Below are 6,615 nucleotides of genomic sequence, written 5' to 3'. Positions count from 1 at the left end.
ACTTGCACTAACATATTCATTTCACACCTTTTTACAAGTTCCTATGCACGATCATTGACGGGGGTAAGTGCTCCGAGATAAGTATGATGGTTTAGGGCGTTAAGTTAATCCAAGAAAGATTTACGGGAAAAAAAGGTGTGTAAAAAGCATCCACTTTCTCTTTTCCTGACAACAAACATAAGTACAACTATTCCACATCATACGTTTGATCACCCTTAGCCGCTACAAGCCTGCAAAGCAAGAAGATGGCGACTGATTCGTTCTCGCTTCGTTCGTACCCCCCGACCGGACACCCCGCCAATGGCTCTACGACGGCGAGGCAGCGAGCCAGCCACGGCGTGCAGACTTGGGCATCATCCAGGGAAAGGAATAATGACCCATGACACTCAGTCACTCACTCGCTTGCTCTCGCCTCCGATAGGCATGGCCGCAAAAGAGCAGAGCAGAGCAGGGAAGAAGGTGAACCAGGTGTTCATCCATCAGATCAACTGGGAAAGGGTGCCGCGCGATCAGGTAGGGCATCGAATCGAACCTTGGTGCGTAAGCTGTAAAGCCAGCACCGATTGAGCAGGTGGTCATATCAGGCGGGATGGGGAATGGAATATTTGCAGACGATCGTGCTGTTGAGCGATGGTGGAGAGGGGCCGGCGGGCGGGGAGCGCAAATGGCGACAGGCAGACATGTATGTTGGACTCGTGTGCAGGAAGCATGATGCCCCCTGATGGGAGTGATCAAGGGTGCGAGATAGTATCATGTGCCAGCTCTGTTTTGTGTCGTGCTGGCATCTGGGTAGGGGCTAGATAGTACTAGTAAGATGCTATTCTTAGTTTTATTTTACTTTAGGGAAATATGCTACAGTTTTGCTAGAACTCGTCTAGATGAGATATAATTTGGTTTCATTCACCTTTTATAGCCATTGGATGTGATGCTATAAGATGCGTGTGTGCTGATGTGGACTTTATCTGTTCTTCTTTTTCTGGTGAATGAGACCAAATTATATCTCATTTAGATGAGTTCTAGGTACTCCCAATATGCTACTCTTTTACTTCCTCCTCCGTGTGGAAACTTATGAACTTTCTGTCTATAACCCGGTTTTCCCTTCTCTATTATACTCGAACGGTAATATGCCAGTTTAGCTCCATCATCGAACTAGCCATATGCAGATGAAACGACACAACTACACTTGAAGGCCATATTCCGTAATCACCCACTTCTTAAATCTGCGAAGCGGGGAGACCACAACTCCGCCAACTCCGAGAGTGAAGTTATAAAGCGGAGCGATACCGAACAACACCGTCATTATACAGATCCCCGAGAAAAATACAGATCAAAAGAGAAATCTAGCATCGGTCATGAAGGGTAACAAAGCTCATATCGTCAAAAGGAAAACAAAAGGCAACAAAACGTACTGTCTTTGCATCGATTCTAGCGCTGACGACATCAACTTCTCTTCTCAGCTCCACATCTCCGCTGCGACACGACTCTCGAGCGGCGGGGCGAAGGGGTCCAGTCATCCAGTTGCACTGCCGCCACGGCCTTCGAACCCCTCGCCATCCACGACTTCGTCCGCCGTCAAGGTGGAGCCGATTTCCTTGGACCATGAGGAGTAGAAACCGCCCCTACTCCCCGCAACGGCCATGACGAATGAAGAGTTCACGAAATAGATGGAGATGGCGCCGCGCCAGTCGTTGATTGATCAGGGTTCGACACCTTCATCCCCTCCATGCAACTGCGGCGTTCAGATAGGATGTCGCATGAGGGAGGAGCTGATGTCTCCTTCGCGAAACCGCGATGTCCAGATCAGACGCTGCGTGAAGGCAAAGCCACCATCCCACCACGACCCAAGTCAGGCAACCAGTGGCACCCGATCGCCATCAAGAAGGAGCAGGATCCGTACCCATCGAAGCCGTAGTGCTGCATCGAGTACTACCTCTAAGGATGGCGGCTTGCGCGGCGGTTCATCCTAGTCGGCAGGGGTGTAGCCAGGCCTCGGGCTGCCCTGGGCGTGGAATGAAATTCCTTCGTTGACTGTAGTTGCAGTCACGTACTGTAGCTACAGTAACTACTGTAGCGCCAAGGGTGGCTTGGGGCATGGCCAGATCCTGCCTACGGCACTGCTCGTCGGGGGGGCGAGAAATACCTCTCGGAGGTTGCTACCTCTTGAGCACTGCGTTGGTTTTCCCTTGAAGAGGAAAGGGTGATGCAGTAAAGCAGCGTAAGTATTTCTCTTAGTTTTTGAGAACCAAGGTATCAATCCAGTAGGAGGCCACGCACGAGTCCCTCGCACCTACACAAACAAATAAATCCTCGCAACCAAGCAATAAAGGGATTGTCAATCCCTTCACGGTCACTTACGAGAGTGAGATCCGATAGATATGATAAGATAATATTTTTGGTATTTTTATGATAAAGATGCAAAGTAAAATAAAAGGCAATAAAAATAGCTAAGTGTTGGAAGATTAATATGATGGAAGATAGACCCGGGGCCATAGGTTTCACTAGTGGCTTCTCTCGAGAGCGTAAGTATTACGGTGGGTGAACAAATTACTGTTGAGCAATTGACAGAATTGAGCATAGTTATGAGAATATCTAGGTATGATCATGTATATAGGCATCACGTCCGAGACAAGTAGACCGACTCCTGCCTGCATCTAGTACTATTACTCCACACATCGACCGCTATCCAGCATGCATCTAGAGTATTAAGTTCATAAGAACAGAGTACGCTTTAAGTAAGATGACATGATGTAGAGGGATAAACTCATGCAATATGATATAAACCCCATCTTGTTATCCTCGATGGCAACAATGCAATACGTGCCTTGCTGCCCCTACTGTCACTGGGAAAGGACACCGCAAGATTGAACCCAAAGCTAAGCACTTCTCCCATTGCAAGAAACATCAACCTAGTAGGCCAAACCAAACTGATAATTCGAAGAGACTTGCAAAGATAACCAATCATACATAAAAGAATTCAGAGAAGATTCAAATATTCTTTATAGATAAACTTGATCATAAACCCACAATTCATCGGTCTCAACAAACACACCGCAAAAGAAGATTACATCGAATAGATCTCCACGAGAATCGTGGAGAACTTTGTACTGAGATCCAAAGAGAGAGAAGAAGCCATCTAGCTAATAACTATGGACCCGAAGGTCTGAGGTAAACTACTCACACATCATCGGAGAGGCTATGGTGTTGATGTAGAAGCCCTCCGTGATCGATGCCCCCTCCGGCGGAGCTCCGGAAAAGGCCTCAAGATGGGATCTCACGGGTACAGAAGGTTGCGGTGGTGGAATTAGGTTTTTGGCTCCATATCTGGTAGTTTGGGGGTACGTAGGTATATATAGGAGGAAGAAGTACGTCGGTGGAGCAACGTGGGGCCCACGAGGGTGGAGGGCGCGCCCCCTATCTCGTGCCTTCTTGGTTGATGTCTTGACATAGGGTCCAAGTCCTCTGGATCACGTTCGTTCCGAAAATCACGTTCCCGAAGGTTTCATTCCGTTTGGACTCCGTTTGATATTCTTTTTCTGTGAAACTCTGAAATAGTCAAAAAATAGCAATTCTGGGCTAGGCCTTCGGTTAATAGGTTAGTCCCAAAAAATAATATAAAAGTGTATAATAAAGCCCATTAATGTCCAAAACAGAATATAATATAGCATGGAACAATCAAAAATTATAGATACGTTGGAGACGTATCAAGCATCCCCAAGCTTAATTCCTGCTCGTCCTCGAGTAGGTAAATGATAAAAACAGAATTTTTGACGTGTAATGCTACTTGGCATAATTTCAATGTAATTCTCTTAATTGTGGTATGAATATTCAGATCTGAAAGATTCAAGATAAAAGTTTAATATTGACATAAAAGTAATAATACTTCAAGCATACTAACTAAGCAATTATGTCCTCTCAAAATAACATGGCCAAAGAAAGTTCATCCCTACAAAATCATATAGTTTAGTCATGCTCCATTTTCGTCACACAAGAATGCTCTCATCATGCACAACCCCGATGACAAGCCAAGCAATTGTTTCATACTTTAGTAATCTCAAACTTTTTCAACCTTCATGCAATACATGAGCGTGAGCCATGGATATAGCATTTTGGGTGGAATAGAATATAATGATGGGGGTTATGTGGAGAAGACAAAAAAGGAGAAAGTCTCACATCAACGCGGCTAATCAACGGGCTACGGAGATGCCCATCGATTGATGTTAATGCAAGGAGTAGGGATTGCCATGCAACGGATGCACTAGAGCTATAAATGCATGAAAGCTCAACAAAAGAAACTAAGTGGGTATGCATCCAACTTGCTTGCTCACGAAGACCTAGGGCATTTGAGGAAGCCCATTGTTGGAATATACAAGCCAAGTTCTATAATGAAAAATTCCCACTAGTATATGAAAGTGAAAAAACAAGAGACTCTCTATCATGAAGATCATGGTGCTACTTTGAAGCACAAGTGTGGAAAAGGATAGTAGCATTGTCCCTTTTTATTCTCTCTTTTTTTGGGCCTTCCTTTTTTTTGGCCTTTCTCTTTTTTTTATCAGGACAATGCTCTATGAATGATGATCATCACACTTCTATTTATTTACAACTCAATGATTACAACTCGATACTAGAACAAAGTATGAATCTATATGAATGCCTCCGGCGGTATACCGGGATAGCAATGAATCAAAAGCGACATGTATGAAAAATTATGAACGGTGGCTTTGCCACAAATACGATGTCAACTACATGATCATGCGAAGCAATATGACAATGATGAACGTGTCATGATAAACGGAACGGTGGAAAGTTGCATGGCAATATATCTCGGAATGGCTATGGAAATGCCATAATAGGTAGGTATGGTGGCTGTTTTGAGGAAGATATAAGGAGGTTTATGTGTGATAGAGCGTATCATGTCACGGGGTTTGGATGCACCGGCGAAGTTTGCACCAATTCTCAATGTGAGAAAGGGCAATGCACGGTACCGAAGAGGCTAGCAATGATGGAAGGGTAAGAGTGTGTATAATCCATGGACTCAACATTAGTCATAAAGAACTCACATACTTATTGCAAAAATCTACAAGTCATCAAAAACCAATCACTACGCGCATGCTCCTAGGGGGATAGATTGGTAGAAAAAGACCATCGCTCGTCCCCGACCGCCACTCATAAGGAGGACAATCAAAGAACACCTCATGTTTCAAATTTGTTACATAACGTTTACCATACGTGCATGCTACGAGACTTGCAAACTTCAACACAAGTATTTCTCAAATTCACAACTACTCAACTAGCACAACTTTAATATCACTACCTCCATATCTCAAAACAATCATCAAGCATCAAACTTCTCTTAGCATTTAGCACACTCATAAGAAAGTTTTTTACTAGTCTTGAATACCTAACATATTAGGATTAATTTCCCAATTTAAGCAAATTGCCATGTTGTTTAAGACTATCAAAATAATATAAGTGAAGCATGAGAGAATAATAGTTTTTATAAAACAAAACCACCGCCGTGCTCTAAAAGATATAAGTGAAGCACTACAGCAAAAAACTATATAGCTCAAAAGATATAAGTGAAGCGCATAGAGTATTCTAATAAATTCTGAATCATGTGTGTCTCTCATCAAAAGGTGTGTACATCAAAGATGATAGTGGTAAACTAAAAAGCAAAGACTCAAATCATACAAGACGCTCCAAGCAAAACACATATCATGTGGTGAATAAAAATATAGCTCCAAGTAAAGTTACCGATGGAAGTAGACGAAAGAGGGGATGCCTTCCGGGGCATCCCCATGCTTTGGCTTTTTGGTGTCCTTAGATTATCTTGGGGTGCCATGGGCATCCCCAAGCTTAGGCTCTTTCCACTCCTTGTTCCTTAATCCATCAAATCTTTTACCCAAAACTTGAAAACTTCACAACACAAAACTTAACAGAAAATCTCGTGAGCTCCGTTAGCGAAAGAAAACAAAACACCACTTCAAGGTACTGTAATGAACTCATTATTTTTTTTATTGGTGTTAAACCTACTGTATTCCAACTTCTCTATGGTTTAATAGTCATAGATTCATCAAAATAAGCAAACAACACACGAAAAACAGAATCCGTCAAAAACAGAACAGTCTGTAGTAATCTGTAACTAACGCAAACTTCTGGAACTCCAAAAATTCATCCAAAATAGGACGACCTAGAAAATTTGTTTATTGATCAGCAGCAATTGGAATCAATATTTTATCACGTTCTGGTGATTTTTAAAAATTATTTTCGTGAACAGAAAGTTTCTGGAATTTTCAGCAAGATCAAATAACTATCATCCAAGAAGATCCTATAGGTTAAAATTGGCACAAACACTAATTAAAACATAAAAACACATCTAACCAGAGTCTATATCAAATATTTATTCCTAAACAGAAGCAAAAGGCAAAAAACTAAAAATAAATTGGGTTGCCTCCCAACAAGCGCTATCGTTTAACGCCCCTAGCTAGGCATAAAAGCAAGGGTAGATCTAGGTATTGCCATCTTTGGTAGGCAATCCATAAGTGGCTCTCATAATAGATTCATAAGGTAATTTTATTTTATTTCTAGGGAAGTGTTCCATGCCTTTCCTTCACGGAA

The sequence above is a fragment of the Aegilops tauschii genome, chromosome 4, assembly GCF_002575655.3.
Source record: "Aegilops tauschii subsp. strangulata cultivar AL8/78 chromosome 4, Aet v6.0, whole genome shotgun sequence".
Classification (NCBI taxonomy): domain Eukaryota; kingdom Viridiplantae; phylum Streptophyta; class Magnoliopsida; order Poales; family Poaceae; genus Aegilops; species Aegilops tauschii.
Note: the sequence above shows the minus strand (reverse complement) of the source record.